General features: G+C 43.2%; 1 protein-coding gene across 1 annotated transcript in view; it reads left to right on the top strand.

Annotated features, from left to right (window-relative positions):
* Window positions 1–499: 499 nt before the first annotated feature.
* Window positions 500–17,872, top strand: part of WIPF1 (WAS/WASL interacting protein family member 1) — a 106,589-nt gene continuing 89,216 nt past the window's right edge. The window contains exon 1 of the mRNA XM_019727473.2: window positions 500–641. The gene's annotated coding sequence lies outside the window, so the exon portion shown is untranslated. The remainder of the gene's footprint in view (window positions 642–17,872) is intronic.

Raw genomic sequence — 17,872 nt, 5'->3', positions numbered from 1 at the left:
AGGTTAACAGTGGGTTCTACTCCATTTTAAAATTCATTTTTAAAAAATGAATTTGAATGTAAGGTGCCTCAAAGCTGGACCCTCTCTTTCGAGAACATAGGAGAAGGCAGGCAATAGGAAAGCTTTCTCTCCTGGTGGGGGAGGGGAGCCCAAACAGCAGGATGCTGGAGAGGATGCAATCTTTGGGGGAAAGGGCCATTGGTTGGACACCCCTCCCAGTTACCCTCTCCTCTGCAAAAGCCACTGTGTCCCCTCACTCGCAGGGGTTGGGGACCTGGCGACACACACGCCCCAGCCTCCTACTCACCCCATGCCTACCACGCTCCCCTTGGGGGAACCTGAGGCTATGGGACGCTGAACTTTTAGAGTCAAACTGGGCAGGCGTGGCGCCCAGAGGAGAGGGCCAAAGGCCGGCAGCGGCCTCGTGGCGCGTCCACATGTGGCGGGGCCGTAGGGGGGTGGCGATCGGGAGCCGAGGGGGAGGGTTTACATCTCCGCGAAGTTCCCGGATGGTCGCTGCCTCCCGGCGCTGAGCGCTTTTCCTGCCCGGCCGGCTCAGCCCTACGGACGACGGAGAAGTTTCCCCGAAAAACATGCCTGGCGCGCCGCGGGGCCCTGGAGCCGCCCAGAGCCGCTGCGCGGTAAGGGACATGAGGCAGCCGCCACCGGGTACCGGGGTCTCAAGGTAGCTCCCGTGGAGACCCCCGTGACTGCCGGGGACGCCAGGGAAGCGACTGGGCTCGGAAGCGCGGCTTGGCACCGGGTGGGCGCGCGGCGGGTGATGCGGGCGGGGCAGCCGGGGAGCTGCGTCCGCTGCGGGCGGTGGGCGCGGGCGCCGGGCCTCGGGAGGGGCGCGACTCCGGGCCCCGCGGCCCGCGCGTCCTGCCCGCCCGGCCGATGGGGAGGGGAGGAAGGGGCGGTGGACAGCGGGGCTCCGGACGCGGGCGCCTCCCGGGCTGGGCGCGTTCCTGGACTCCGCCGTCCCTGCGGCTGCTCGGGGGGGTCGGGACCCGCTCGTGCGGTAGTTAACCGCGACAGGGGCTTAGTGGGGATGCGTTGGGGACGCATCTACACCCCCAGTTCGGGCGATGGGCACTTTTCGGGCATCCCCGGGGCTAGTTCATGCCATAGAACCGCCTTGCTTTCTTCGCTGAGGAATCCTGCCCATCCCGCAACTTGGTTTTCCCAACTATCCTCCCGCCGGGTGCCTCCAGATTGCTGCTCGCTCCGTAATTGGTGTAGACGTGCGACTTATATGTATGCGTTGCCTTTAGAGGCACTAGTAACTGTTTGGGTCAGCGCTTTTCCTCCGGGCCTCTCCCGAACTTTCCGGACAGCTTCACTTCAATCTCACCCCCCCCCCCGCCCCCGCTACCTTTTGCTATTAGCATATTTTTCACTTAAAAAGACCAGTTAAAGAAAGTTGCAAGCGTAAGAGAAACCAGCTGACCCAGTCGGGTGGACCCAAATCTTCAGCTGGTGGTTAGATTTTGAACTACTTGAGATTAACAAAAGGTGTGTCTGTGTGAGGACCTCAGTCAGCCTGGCTGGATCTTCTGGTCCTGCTGAATCCCGGAGATCTATTCCTTCCTGGGCTGCGGGCTTTTGGCCTTACCTCAGTTCTCCGGGAAGCCTCTCAAATTCTCAGCAGTAATTGGGTGGACTCCGTGTCTTTTTCTGAAAATTGTGTGTCACTGTTGTCCGCTGGGTAGTCACTGGATCTCACCTCCAATCGCTGGCCGCCTGTAACCCCAGACTCCAGGCAATGCAGCCGCTGAGCCCCTGGGCCCATCCCGGGTGGGCTTTCTTTTGCTAGTTTCCAAAGGCAATTTCAAAACAATACTGTAGCTTCATTCTGAGTCATTAATATATTTTTCCTTCTCAAAAATTCCCTTTTCTATAACGAATAAAATAACTTCAAGAAATTTTCTATTTCTCTTTTTATAAATCACCTTTTGACTTTTTGAGGTGAGAGAACCCCACATAGACCTTCACCATTTTTCATCTTAATCCCTCTTTACAATGCTTGAAACACCGCCTTCTATTCTTGCTATGTATCTTTACCTGCCGGTCATCCCCACAAGGTTGAGTTTCTCAAGGACCAAGTCTCCAGCCAACTGTAGAAGCCATTGACTACCTGTTGAATGGAAGTGTGCAGACTAAACTCTGCAGATATTATTAAAACATTTTAATGACATCATCTTTTTCCTTGGGATCTACCCAACCTCTGCCATCACTTTTGCTCCCTGAGAAGCATATAAACTGTTTTAGGTTTGTGTAATGTATAGAGCAAAGAGATTTATAAGCAAAATAAGATCAAATTCTGGGACATTTATAGACAATGAGATTACTTCATCTGGAGAGACTCGTACCTTTCATTTGTTTGTTCATTTCACAAAATAAGTATCTACTTTGTGTTCCACCACTTTCTGGTACCCTTAGTTATGTTATGCAACTTAAGCCTCACTTATCACATCCAAGAAATGGGGTTGATGATCTTTGCTCTTTCTTCATCAAACAGTGAGGATCAAGTGGGATAATGAGGTATGAAACGGCAAAAAGCAGCAGAGCGCAAGGCATTAGAGGGCCACCCAGACACCTTGCAGTGTGTAGCACCAAGACACAAGAGCAACAAAGAGCTCAGGTGGTGGGATGGGGGCAGTGAAGGAAAGGTGGTATGCTTTTACCTTTTATATTTATTGCCTCAGGTGCTCTAACCAGGGATGAGCCCCCTTTTGTGGAAAGTATTCATTACTGGGTCTGTGTCACTGTCTTTGATATTTCAGGGTGTTCCTAACTATAGTTGTAATTCTGGGAACATATGTGGTTTCTACAATGCACATCAGGAGAACAAAACTAAAGTGCCCTTTAGCTGTTGCTGTAATGCCTTCTCTTTTAAGCATCTGATATTTGGGGTTCTATCTCCCAAAGCCATGGTATTCCTGAAGCCTTCCCTCCAATGAAGTCTACCAAATTCCTAATGATTTCCATGCAGAGGTTTTGCTGCCACTGTGTGCCAGCAATCCACAATGATGCCACAGTGCTGGAAGGTTTGGTATGCTTGTATGCCTTGTGAATAGCCAGGACCAGACTCACATATGTGAATCAGGTCACAGTTGGAATCAAGCCAGATACTCGTTCAGCATTGAGGGTCCCTGCTAGGGGTCACTGCTGTGCCCTGTGCTAGTGGTAGAGGGGAAGACCTAGCTCAGAAAGAAATGGAGTTTGCCCCTGGCCGCTTACTCTCTGGTAGAAATGAGACTTGGTTTCAAACAGCAGGAATACAAAGCAGAAAGTGGTAAATAAGGTTAAAAAAGGTACAGATCAAACACAGGGTATTTAGAGGAGAATGAAATTACTTCCACCTGGAGGGAGTCAGTCCTTCACTCACTTGTTGTCCATTTTACAAGTATTTAATAAGTGTCTACTATGTGCTGGGCAGAGGAAGATTACTAGGCACAAGCTCATGGTGTTTCACCTTTACTGCTCCAATTGAGAAACTGTTCAGGTCCCGCCTCCCTGTGACAAACGAATACTTCCTCGCTGGGCTGGCCTCCTTGTATTGCTCAGCCCAACATTTGTCAATTGTTTCTCACGCTGTAAGGATTACGGGCCGGTCAACATAATTAACTCTGTCTCTTGTATGCTTTGAGTAATAAAAACTCTAGGCTCACCAAAGCCCCCAGAATACTTTGAATTAGTTGAGTAGTGCTATTCTGCCCATGCTTTATCTGGTATTGAAGTATGCTGGTCTTTGGCCATGGATGTGACTAGAGGCTTATAGGGGCCTGGGGTGAGGCCCAGGACTCTAGTTTGTGAAAGCCCCCCAGGTGGTGCAGAGGAGCTCCCACATGCAGAGTTCCCTAAAGGTTAAAGCAAGGACCAGGAATTCGGACAGATCTTGCTTCCAGTGCCAGCTCTGTCTTAAAAGTTCTGCCACCTCTGGTGCATTACCTTTAAAATCAGAGTGACCACCTCTACCTACAGGGTTGTTATGAGGGTGGGATGTAGTCGTGGATGTGAATCACTTAGCAGGTTACCTAGGACGGCTGCTTTTGTGTCCTCCTGTGGCCAGGAAGCAGGGAACTTTGATTCCTGAGAAGCACGCTCTCGTTATTACAGCCTTCAGATTAGTCATAAATAATTGACTTTGCTATTGCTCAAAGAAGAACATAGCTGAAATAAACAGGCGACACAGCTATCTACAATTTTCATTAGTTTAGAAGCTTCAGTAAATAAACATGGTTCATATTGTGAAAACATACTGCTATGGTGTTATACAAATTAACATTTTAGCATTGCTTACTATGGATATATTTTTTCTCACCTAATAAACCGTCTTTTCAGTGGAACTCAGTTTCTTCTTTTTAATTTTCTTTTATCTGTTAGTTATATTAAGTGAATCGGGTTTTCAAAACTTTCTATGATTTGACGCAAGATTTTAAAAATCTCCCTTTCTTTCCTTCTTTCTTCCACTCTCCCTCTCTTTCCCATCCTTTCTTCCTTTAACATTATCACTTACTACATGTCATTTAATTGAATCATTTCATAGTCATACAACCCTGTGAGGTAGGTTCTGCTTATAAATGTGGAACCTGAGGCTGAGAGAAGTTAGGTCATGGCCCAAGGCCACATAGCTAATGACAGAGCTAGTGTTCAAACCTGGGGCAGTCTCATTCCAAACTCTGCACTTACAACCCTTAACTTCACCTTCAGCGGTATTGTATGTTACTTTTCATGTAGTGGGCTCTTTTCCATTCCTGTCTGTATGCCTTTGCATTGCCATTTCTTCTCTCCACACTAAGTGTCTCCACACACTTCTCTTCACTTGATGTTGAATCCTATAGATTCTTCAAATTGGCCACACATACTTGTTGAGAAGAAACATAATACGACTTTGCTAGTATTCAACAAAAGAAGACTATGGCTAAAATAAACAAGAGAATACAGTCATCTATAGATTTCACTTTAGTAGCTCCGATCAACATGGTTCACATTGTAAAAACAAGCTTCTTAAGAAGAGCCAAAATACTCTCCTCCATGAGCTGATTCCTGCCTCTTCTAGTAAATTCCTATAGCTGTTTGGGCCCCACCTGTGGCTTAGAATCCATTCTATACTGTATTGGAATCACTTGTATGTGTCTCTTCTCCCTCATTAGTTTATCAACTTTCTCACAGTGATAACAACAAAAAAGCATTTATATATTCTCTCAAAAATAGTAGGTTCTTGTATATTAGGTTCTCAATTAATGTTTGTTGAATGACAGTTTACTTCTGCCACTCTGATTTGAGATGAGTGAATTTTTCACAAAAGCAAGGTAAATCTTGATGTTTTACAGGAGAATGCCTGGTTTGTGAAGATGCTAGGAAACAAATTTAATCCTAAGAGTGGTCCTTCACCATTATTGATATGTATAATATGACATTACTTTTTATTCATATATATAATCAGCTTTAAATACTGTTTACTTTTATGTCTTCCGAAGTGAACAATAGCAATATTCTTAAGTAATTAAAGAATGGGATTTTGAGTTCTTGTGGGAAGGGTGGGAATTATTGTAGAACCTAAGAAGTGACATTTCCTGGTCTAATACCTGTATCTGGTTCATTTCCACATAAAGGAGGGTTGGGACTCTCCCACCCATGGATTTTCCAGTTTTTTCTTTGGACTAAGAGGTAATATACAACCTGAAAAAGAAGTGTAAGTAAAATTGAAGGACACTAGCTTCCTCTCAAACTGCCAGACTCCTTTGTGTTGGGAGGATAAATAGTTCTCTCAAGTAAGACGTGTCTGTAGGAAAAAGGAAATGGTGAATAAGATGAAAAATTCAGAGCCAAATAGTTTCCTGGGACAGTGGAATCCTTTACAACTTAAAATAATAAAAGCTTTTATTTTGATATATTTTCTATTTTTCTTACGTAGGCAACACAAAGTACTACATTTAAATACATATCTATATATAGGGGTATGCTGACATTACTTAAATACATATTACATTCTTTCAGTACATATACTTTTTCTCTCATAAGCAACACTTGATTACTTTAAATATATGTAATGTGTACACCTTACCTCATTATAATGGCTAAACACAGTTGGTTACATTTTCCTATTCTCCCCCTTCCACTCCACCACATCGCACATATTTGATACTGTGTTATATGGATATTGTTTGCATTTTGCTTGTTTTACATTTTGTAGTATTTCTTGGACATACTGGTACTGTATTCGTAACAGCTGTATAGCATTCTCCTATAGGGATGTATTAGGTTGGTGCAAAAGTAAATGCAGTTTAAAAGGTTAAAAATAATTGCGAAAAACCACAATTACTTTTGCACCAACCATATGTGTGTGTATATATATGTGTGTGTATATATATATACATACGTGTATGTATATATATATACACACATACATATATATATGTATATATATACATATACACCGTATTTCCCCGAAAATAAGACCAGCTGGATAATCAGCTCTAATGCGTCTTTTGGAGCAAAAATTAATATAAGACCCGGTCTTATTTTACTATAATATAAGACCAGGTATAATATAATGTAATGTAATGTAATATAATATAATTAATATAATATAATATAATATAATATAATATAATATAATATAATATAATATAATATATAATACCAGGTCTTATATTAATTTTTGCTCCAAAAGGTGCATTAGAGCTGATTGTCCGGCTAGGTCTTATTTTCAGGGAGACCTGGTATATACACACAAAGTGTGATCAAACAATATGGTGAATGTTTAATTAAAAAAATGCATTACAGTAAAAGACACAGTGCGATTAATCCCCCTCAAAATACTCCCCCTCGCTTCGAACACACTTATCCCATCATTCTTGCCACTTTCTGAAGCAGTTCTGGAAGTCTTCTTTCGTGAGTGTCTTCAGTTGTGCTGTGGTAGCTGCCTTAATGTCTGGAATCAATTCAAAACATTTACCTTTCATGGTCATTTTGACTTTGTGGAAGAGCCAGAGGTCGCATGGTGTCAGATCTGGTGAATAAGGTGGATGAGGACACACTGCAATGTTTTTATTTGACAGAAATTGCCGTGTATCAGAAGTGATATGGGACACGGAGCATTGTCATGACGGAGAATGAAGTAAAGACCCGAAAGAGGACTTCCAGAACTGCTTCCGAAAGTGGCAAGAACGATGGGATAACTGTGTTTGAAGCGAGGGGGAGTATTTTCAGGGGGATTAATGGCCATGTGTCTTTTACTGTAATAATTTATTTAAACGTTCACTGTATCTTTTGATCAGACCTCATGTATGTGACTGGTGCATTATTGATTGTCCACTGTTACCCATTAGAGTTTGTGCTGCCATTTCAATGACCACTAGCTCGCCTGTTAGCTCTTGCTAATGATGCCCAAACAATCAATCTGTTGAGTCAAGTCAAACAACCAACCAATTCCGTGACAGAATAAATATGGTCATTTCGTTGACATGTACAAACCAAATGGCCAGTTGGTTGAATTTCTTGCTTTTCTACAACTTGCGTGTCTCCCTAGCCTACTTCTGAAATCTCCCAAGCATTCTTCTGTAGACATCTGCAGATTTTATCTATTGCCTAAAGAACTGAAGACTGGGAGGGACCAAGAGAGAAACCTGTCCATGTCTTAGACTAATGCAATGTTGAAATGTTGAACATGTTATCAAGTAATGTTTCAGGAAACCCTAAGACTCCCCCCACGACCCGACCTCAACAGAATAGATGTTTGAAAGTAGAGAACATTCAGACCTTGAGAAAACATGTACCGTAGCTTTTTTCTTTCTTTCTGAAAATGTAAACAGTGAGATCAGTGTCTTAACCACAATAGTCTTGTGTTACGGGGATGGATATTTAAATAATGGAGACAGTCAGATCTGCCTAAGATAGAAAGAAATGGGCTGTTTTGAACAGGCCCATATCACGTAAGCAGCACATGTGAGTGTGGGGGAGGGACTTCAGGAAAGGACCTTGGTGATGGATTGAGAGAGAAGTGGGTGGGAAGGGAGACTAATCTGGTTATCTTTCCCAGGTCCCAGAAGGCAGGTTGAGGGACACTAAGACAAGTTTTCATATAGTACTGAAATTTCTAATTCGATTTTTGAGGGCTTAGAAAAAGGCGAAGTAGTTGAAGGCCTTTTAAAACCTTTTTAAAAGTAGTAAAGCAATTTGCTTAAGCAGTGCCTATTCTTATCTATTACAGCTAGAATTTGATTGTCATGCATGGTTTAAGAAGTAACCCAAAGAGTCAGTTTAAATAGTCTCAGGTTTTGTGAGTAAAATTCCACACTGTTCTTCCCCCTGACGTTATAGCACTGTTTAAAAAAAAAAATTTTTGTTTTTTAAAGCCTCACCTTTTGTTTGAGACAAATTTAAAATTGTATGGAGCCATATAACCATGTTTGAATGTTGCTATTCCTGGAAATAAGCTGGATAGAGAGAAAATGAAAAAAAAAAAAAAATGGGAACTTACTTGAGTGATATTTTATAAGATGTTGGAGCTAGAATCTTATTAATTAAACATCATAAATTTTTCCTCTTCATTTTCCCTTTTTTGATGAGAAATTGGTAGAAGGAAAAGAAAACAAATGTCTCAGTTGATTAAAGGACTGTGTGGGGGGTATTATGGTATTATTTTAACCATAAAACTCCTTTCTGTACAGAATTTTTATATACACCATCTCTACTTTGCTATGATGAAACAGCGTTTTTCTTAGAGTTAGGAAGAGGTTTTTGTTCACTGCCAGGCCAGCTGCTCAGTCTTTGTGATCCAGTCTTTGCTTCCTTGTTTTTGCTGAACATGTGACTCTACACTTTTTAAAAACGAAATTGTGGTTCTTATTTTGTTCAGATTATAAAAGTATATGGTTGATATAAATAAGAAAAAAAAGTGTATAAAGAAAGTTAATAATTTTTCTCCTCTCTCAAATTCTAACCCCTGAAGATAATCAATATTGTCAGTTCAGGATATTTCTCAACTTTCTCTTTGCTTATGTAACTGTATACAAATATATATGCACATTTATAGTTTTTCTATTAAAAATAGAAACATGTACATATCAGGCTACAAGAGTTTTTTATTGAGATATAATTGACATATAACATTGTAAGTTTAAAGTGTACAATGTGTTGATTTGATACCCTTATATATTGCAATGTGGTCACCACCATAGCATTAGCTGGCACCTCCATCCTGTCATAGAATTGTCATTTCTCTTTTGTGGTGAGAACATTTAAGATCTAGCCTCTTAGCAACTGTCACGTATATAATACAATATAGTATTGTAGACTATAACCACAGTGCTCTGCATTACATCCCTAGAACTTACTCATCTTCTAGATGCAAGTTTATGCCCTTTCACCAACATCTCTCCAACTCCCCTACTCCCCAACCCTTGGAAACCACCATTCTGCTCTGTTTCTACAAGTTGAACTTTTTCAGATTCCATGTATAAGTGAGATCATACAGTATTTGTCTTTCTCTGTCTGATTTATTTCACTTAGCATTATACCCTCAAGATCCATCCATGTTGTCACAAATGGCAGGATTTCCTGTTTTCTCTTGGCTGTATATATAACACACCTTCTTTCTTCATTCATCTGTTGATGGATACTTGCGTTGTTTCCACTTGCGTTGGCTATTGTGAATAATGCTGCAATAAACATCAGGCTGCAGATACCTTTTTGATATCTACAAGATTGTTTTAACATAACAAAACATCATAGGACGTCCTCTCCTAATTAAACTCATTTATATCACAGCGTTTAATTAACCAAATTGTTTCAAGTTCTGTGCTACTATAGCAGTTCTCTGAATATCCTTGTGTGTAAGTTTGACCATGCTGACATACAGAAGCTTTTATTTCTGTCTGAGTCCCCAAAGTGGTATTACTTTACAAAAATTGTAGTAATTCTTAGGTGCACGAACACGATTTGAAAATATCTGTTTCCCCACATCCTTGCCAGCATAGTTCATTTTAGAAGTATAAACTTTCTAATCTCTTTTTCCTGTTTTGTTTCAAATTATTTCTTTAGGGAGCACTTGTCACTATCTACCTTTTTTTAAAAAAAAAATCTATTCATTTCAATTATTCATGCCCTGTCTTTTCCTTAATTTTCTAGTGTATGTATGATTTGTCTTCTAGAACTGGAGAAGAAAAGCTTGAGCCTAAGCTCATTGAGCTTAATCATTCTGTAGTGAAATGAAACAAAACACTTGATTTCTATTTATTACAAAGTAAATATAGACCTTTCAGTCCTAATTTTTTCCTTCTAAAAGTATATTATTTAAGAAATGGTCTCAGGAAACATAAATGTTTTAATGAGAAAAACAGAGGCTTATAAAATACAAGGATGGGAAATTTTAAAGGACTTTTCAGCTTGCAAAGCTAGCTGGGTTTCCCTCTTGAATCCAAAAGTCTGAAGACAAAGGTTCTTTGAGAGCATTAGTTATAAGTTATGCTGAATTACATCAAGAGGAAAAAGTGAATCACAGCAGATAGGAATTCAAACCTGGAGCGTTGTTGAAAGCCCCTGCCCTTGTTGCGCCTGCTTGTTTTTCTGGGAGGTGAGACTAGATCCCATTTCTCCTGTCCTTGTAGCTGCTGAGTTCATTATGAAATTATTTGTATATAACTCCAGCAGTACATTGGCTAATCAGAAACAGCTGTACAACTGGATTCGTTTATATGAACAGAATAACTAAATCAATCAGCAAAATTTCTTGTGTTCGGGTAGGTCGGGCCAACACTGTGTAGCCCAGAATAATAACAGTGCTTTGTAACTAACCTGACCCAGATGGCAAAAAGATTGTGTCTGGGCAGCAGAGGTTGGAACTGAAAATTTAAAAACCCTGTGAGTCCTTGCTATCTGCCACAATAAAGTGTTACTCGATTTTTAATGTTACTGTATTAAAGGCTAGGAAGTTTCATAAAGGGACGTCCTGTTCAAAAAAAGAACACAAGAGAGTTGTACCCCTAAAGGCTGGGTCTCCTGAATGAGGCTGAATTGTGCAGATCAGCGTCTCCTGAAAGATAAGTTTGTACGTTCTGCCAAACTGCCAGGGCTGAAACAAGCCAAGGGCCTCACGCTAGGAAAATGTCACAGACTAAACGGGCAAACTGACATGTTTGAACAGAGGGAGAGATTCAGGAGAAGACACAAGTTCCCAAGTGAGACTCACGCTGAAGTTCTGACAAACATAGCCAGAGGAATTCTTCAGAATGCGTGTTCTTGTGCAGAACCCAAAGGTCCATGGAAGCTGGGTGAATTAACCGAATACGGTCTTATTCATATGGTCCTCACGGTCAGTCTTAGTAGGGACTTCAGTACTGTGAGATGGGAGGTCTGATGAGAACAGAAAATCTCTAGACCCCATGTGTGGCTCAGTCTTGAGGAACCCTGAACTCTCTACCACTTAAAAACAGGTCATTCTCAAGGCCAGAACCACTGGCCCCAATTAGCCAGGGTCCTAAGGTTGGATTGGGTTCCAGGTGGTGTCTGGTTAGCCTGATGTGGAGCTCACCTTGGTAGGGAGCTGCATTTGGTTTTAGCCAGTTAGTGGCGTGGTGAGGGAAAATGGTGCCTAGGGGGGAATTGGCACCTTTCCTCTTGCTTTGTACCATAGTTTTGGCATTGGAATTTGCAAACACTCACATCGTATCGGGGCCTCCATATGCTGATGCCTGAGGGCATGTGGCCCCTCTACCTACCTTCATTTTCACTCTGTCCCTGCTTTTGGATGTTCATCAATCCTCAGAGATAGTGTAGACTCTTGAAAATTAAGTCACTTCCAGGTGAAGACCTGATACCAACTTGCTCCTTTGCTTAATTCCTTTTGCATTGAATCGTCTACTGAAGGTAGAGTGGTGAAGTGAAAAGAGCAATAGACTAGCAGTTCAACACCGGTATTCTAATCCCAGCTATGTGGTCATATGACCCTGACAACAATAAAACACTACGCGAAACTAGAGCAATCCTTAAGAATGGGGGGACGATTGAGGCGAGGATGTTTATGACACATGTAATGGGACAGATGTGACATCTCCAAATAAAGCATTGTTTAAACAGTGTAACTGTTAACATTGTAACGTATCAGTCAGAAATTTGATGAGTCTGAAGTGTTACTTTGTCCATTTTTTACTAAGTATTTGGTAAATAACGGAGAAAGCTGTGTCTGTCACATTTCTCATTTAGCTAAAATAGAATATGTGTTTTATGTGTAATACATAAATATCAAATTATATTTCAGCAAACTCATCAAGTTTTCAATTTATACTTGAATCTCATTGTATACTTACTGAAGAAAGAACATTAACCATTACCCTGAGATTTTCTTTGTAACGTTATTTGTGGGAATGGGATATGTGCCATCCAAGGAGCTGCAGCTCCCTGCTCTGCTGAGAAGACGGAGGCCATTCACTTTGTCTGTCTTCCCCTCGAGGCCCTCCCGTCTTCTCCAGGGCAGGCTGCACACCTGCCTCAGGTTTCTAAAGCAACTACAGCCACACCCACCCAGACACTGGGCTCCCACTGACCAGTCAGTGGAACCTACCTCTCCAAGGCAGTCACCCCCAAACCTCCTCAGTCCTCCGCAAACTGCTGCTGCCTCATCTACTCACTCACCAAACGTGTATGAAGTGCTTACTATTGAGGCTTGCTTAAGGCAAGGTCCCTTGCTCTGTGGAGTTGATGTTCTAGAAGGGAGAAACAGGTAGTAAACAAGCAAATAAACAATTACTTAGATAAATTAGCTCATAGTTAATTAATACTTAGATTAATTACTTAGATAATGAATTAATAGTAATAAGGGCTGTGGAAAAGGCTGACGGGATGATGGGATAAAGGTCGTGGGGATACTACTTGAAATACAGCTGTCAAGGGAAGCTTATGAGAGTTGAGAGATGAATGACAAGGAGCCGAGTGGGTATCTGAGAAGTGTGCCTCAGGCAAAGAGAATGTCAAATGTAAAGGCCCTGAGATGAGAACAGGCTGGACAAGTCCCAAGAAAAGAAAGGGAGAGCGTGGCTGTGCGGTGGAGGCAAAGGACGAAGTAAAAAATGTAGGCATCAGCCGGGTGCTCTGTAAGGACTTACCTCTAGTTTAATAGGGATTCAGTGAGTGGACATATCCGATGTGTGTTTTAATGAAATCACGCTTGCTTCCATCCCATCTCTGCCCCATTCGGAGCTCACGGCCTCACACCCTAACCCATCTCTGCTTGTCCTGTCAGGTTGCCCTCAGCTCTGCCTGCTGCACTCTGCCCCTCCCATTCCAGCTGCCCGAACCCCAGCTGATCCGCCAGCCATGCCCTGGGGTTTGAAGGATGGGTGGGTCAGTCAGCCCGAGCTGGACTGCAGCACTAGGCAAAGAGGAGAGCAGGATGCTTACGAGGCTCTGAGACCCTGGGCAGGCTCCTTGCCCTTCTGACTTCAGTTCCCACCTCCGTTCCGGTGCTCTCCAGCTGTAAGCTTCAGTGAGCGATGCCATCATCACAGTAACAATATTTATCAGGCACTTGCTCTGTGCACTCACTCCTCAATGAGCGTGGCACTGTTGTTATCCCCATTTTATAGTGTAGGAAACTGAGGCACGGAGAGGTGAAGTAACTTACTTGTCCAGAGTCCCCAGCTAGAATGTGGTTGAGCCAGGATTCAAAGCAGACAGCCCAGTAGCCCCATCTGATAGCTCTAAATCACTACACTCTACTGTGACATGCAGGGGGAATGGCTGTCCCTTCCCACCCCTGACAGTCCTGCATGAGGTCCTTTTCCAGATTGCTCAGGCCAGAGGACAGCCCTCATCTGGGGCCCGGGCGCTCCCCGCAGATGCACTCTGCCTCAAGCAGTGAGCAGACCTGTTAAGTTCACCACGTTAGGATGGCAACTCCACCATCAGCTCAGCCAGCGCTGGCTGTCCTCCCCAGGACAAACCAACAATCCTTTTCCAGTCCACGTTTCAGAACCTCTACTCTGGGAACATCCACTATCTGCCAAGCAAAGGTCGGTAATAAAAGGAGGCACAAATGTTTATGGAGCACTTCCTATGTACCTGGATCTCTTTTTGTTATTCTTATTTTCCCAACGAAGAAACTGAGGCACAACGTTTAGGTGGCCTGCTTAAGGTCACAGAGCTAGTAAATGGTAGAACCGGGATTTGAACCTGGGCAGGCTGGCTCTGGAGGCCATTTAAAATACACTTTAATGCGGAAGAAGAATCCACCCCTGTGGTTTCCATGTGATGGTCTATGTTCCAGTCCTTGTAGCCACAGGATGGTCTGTTTTATTAACACAGGACAGACTATAAATATTTGAAGACAGTTATCACATCTCTCTTGGTTCCAAACCACGACACCAGGCTCTCAGGGAGCAGTTCTACCCTGGGTCTCCCAATTCCTCCCAGAAAAGCACGAGTACTTTATCATTTTCCATTCAAACCCAGACACTTGTGAGAGGCAAGGGAGCACTATTAATGATGCTGGGGCAACAGGCATGCTTGGGGATTGTCCTGGGCAGCCCAGCATGTGGTTCGCCCAACGCCCAGCCGTGGTAGAAATGCCACCACTCGGAACGCCTTCTGCAGACTGCGTTCAAGTGGGTTATGGGAAAGTGGAGCTGACTCTACACAGGTACATTATTGATGAGAGTTAGGTTTTAGGAGCCTGCCATTAGTCCAACTTCTCGGAGTGGAAAAGTGCTGGATGAACGGTCAAGTCCCACAATGTGAGACTAATGGGAACTTAGATGAGTCACCTCCCAGGTCAAGTTCTCAATTTTCTCGTCTGTGAACTAGAGGTTGGGAATCCGGAAGTCCCCTCTAGTTCTAAAACCCTGATCCTGGGTCAGCCATCCTGACGCCAGCCACAGTCTCGCCCTCACGTGGAAGCCACGAACAAGGAACTTGGTGTTTTTAATCCATTTTTTTGTGTTTAGCAGCTCTTCTACCAGCATTACTTGCCAAACGCTAGAGATAGAGTTTTAGAATGCCAGCAGGCTCCCCTCATCTAGCCTGCTTTTGGGGCGTTGGTGAAATTGTGCCGAGCGCTAAGTCTCTTCCTTAAATACTGCTTTTTCTCTGCGACAGCCACGGATTTTGTTGATGTACACACACAGCAAACAAAAACAGCCTCCTTTGAAAGTACCTGTTGACTTATTAGGAATTTCTTTTTTCAAAAAACTTTACCTTTTGTATTTCCTAAAACTAGTATCTGTGAAATAATTCCTTATTCCCTTTATTCATATATTTCGTTTATTGCAGTTAAATGTTGCTATGTAATAAATGACTTACATAGTGGCTTAAGCCCAAAATTTAGTGACTTAAAACAACAATCATTTAATTGCTTGTAAGTCTGCTATCTGGGCTGGGCTCGTCTGGGCAGCTCTTTTGCTGTTCTTGCTTTAACCAGACTGGGGCTGTATTCAGAGGCCAGGTTAGTGGGGGCAAGATGTAGCTGGGAAGCAGGGGTGGCTGGGCTTTTCTTTTTTCTCCCTGTAGTATCAGGACCTCTCACTCTCCAGTGGCCTCTTCATGAGGTTTTTCCACATGGTTTCTTCAGCAGTGTTGCCGGACTTTTTATGTGGTGGTTAGGATCACAAAAGCAGAAACTGCCAGGTCTTCTTGAGGCTCAGGCTCAAGACTAGCAGAGTGTCACTTCGGTAGCTTCCTTTTGGTTAAAGCAAGTCACAGGTACAGCCCAGTTCAAGGGAGGGGCCTATGCAAGGTGTGAATACCGGAAGGCATGTTTCATTGGAGGCCACCAATGAACAGACTACCCACAGTTATTCTTCAATCAAATACTTACCAAGGGCATGTCGTGCACCAGGCAGTAAATATGCAATGGTGAACAAGCAATGCATGGGCCCTGCACTTACGGAGTTTATATTCTGTGGGTACACAGGAAGTTAGAAGGCAGAAAAGTACTACTATGCTGGGTAGTGAGTGCTGGGCCGGGAGGCGTGCTAGGTGCCCTGGCAACATGCCTGGACTTCAGGGAAGGATAGAGGAGTCCCTCCTGTGGAGCTGGGCAAAGAGGGTTGCCGGCAAAAGAATAGCATGCTCCCAGGCCAAGAGCCAAGAGGCCCTTCCATGGAACTGAAAGAAGTTGTGTGTGGCTAGAGAGCAGAGTGTAGAGAGCAGATTTGCATAGTGTGTTTGGTGGGGGGGGGGGGGGGAGAGGAGGAGTCACACCTAGGGTTTGCAAAATTGAAGGCTGGAGAGGTAAGCAGGAGTCTCCACATATTGCGGGCCTGATAAATCGTGTTAAGATTAGACTTGATCTCAGTCATGATGGGAAGAGGGTTTTAAGCAGATCTACCTTTCAGAGAGATCACAGCGAATGAAGGGACCTGGGCCTAGAGCACCCCAGGAAACTATTTCAGGGCCAGACAAGGGACAGTGGTGATGGCCAAGGGGATGGAGTCTAGAGGTCGAAGGAGGTAGAATCTTCAAATCTTGGCGATTGATTGATTGCTTATGGGTGTGAATGAGAGAGAAGAGGCTAGAGTGACCCTCAGGTTGTTGGCTTGGGCAGCTAGTGATGGTCTCATCTGCTCCAGTAGGAAACCCTGGAAGAGAGACAGGATCCCACGAGGGGAGGCTGGAAGTACCAAGGAGAACCAACTGGAATGTGCCAAGTTTGATTCCTTTGGGCTTTAGTTCACTGCAAACCTTTTCCAGACTAATATGTTGTGAGATCCTTAGGTGCGTCTTAACAAGTCTCTCACACACTTTGTTCCATTCTGCTTCTCCCCTGCTTTCCTGCAGAGAATTGTAGAATGGCCCGGTCTGAGGCAGTAATGTCCAGTGATGTCACCTTCTTGGACCTTTCACTTTGAGGGCAGTGGGTTGGAGACACTGATGGAAAGTTATAGGATTTGGGATTGGTGGCTTGCAGAGGGCAACACCGGTTTGAGAAGTGCAAAGGCAAGGGGATTTGGGAAGAAATGGAAAAAAAGAAGAGGAAAAAAAAGAAGAGGAAAAAAAAGAACCAAACCAGTTAGAAGAAAGTTAAGGAATAACTGAAAACATCATCAAAGTAAGGAAAATGAGCTATCCATCTGAGGAGAAGAAAGGAACAGACTAGAAGAGGCAAAGAGAAACGAATGGCTCCACAGGCTCCATCTCTGTCATGGAAGACTCTAGAATCTTTTTCTTTCATGCCTCTTTTCTACATCTATATTCGTAAATAAGCCTTTTTTTCCGAAAGCCTCAGTGGGCCTTTAGATAAGTGTTCATGTTGTACAAGAAAACAAATGAGCAGTTAATGCATTGAGGTAATCTCCAGTCCTTTTGGTCAAAGGAAAGGAACTCTAAGAAAAGGGCATACAAACCATTAAAGTGAACTTTTTTTAAAAAAAATTGTCTCTTCCCAAGTGATCTGACAGAGAAATATCTGTAGCCTGAAAGAATGGAGAGAGAGCATGTCCCCATAATCAATTTTTAATAAACATAAATGGTATAATAAATTATGCATGGAGGAATGGTATAAAGCATTAAACAATGAAGGATAAATAATTTAAATGATTAAAAACTGCCTCCGTCTTATGTTTGATGTATGAGAACTCTTTGAATTTTCAAGGAAATAGAGGGGGATTTTTTTTAAAGGGGATTTTTCAAAACAGATTTTTACAGTGAAAATCATGTGGTCTGCCCAGAGAGGTTGTCGAGCACAGAAATGCCGACTTCCGTGATGCTATGTCTTGTGCCTCTCTGATAAGTCTGAGTAGTGCCTTGCTGCTGGATGCTGTTGTATTCTATCCAGAGATCAGTGATGGAAGCACTGCCCATCTTCTAGAAGGCTGAGGCTCGAGATCTCTTTTGGAGTTTCTAGAGAAACATTGTCAGGGCACAGGGGTAT

Source organism: Rhinolophus sinicus, linkage group LG01 (genome assembly GCF_036562045.2).
Source record: "Rhinolophus sinicus isolate RSC01 linkage group LG01, ASM3656204v1, whole genome shotgun sequence".
NCBI classification, from domain to species: domain Eukaryota; kingdom Metazoa; phylum Chordata; class Mammalia; order Chiroptera; family Rhinolophidae; genus Rhinolophus; species Rhinolophus sinicus.
Note: the sequence above shows the minus strand (reverse complement) of the source record. Positions and strands in the feature narration are given on the sequence as shown.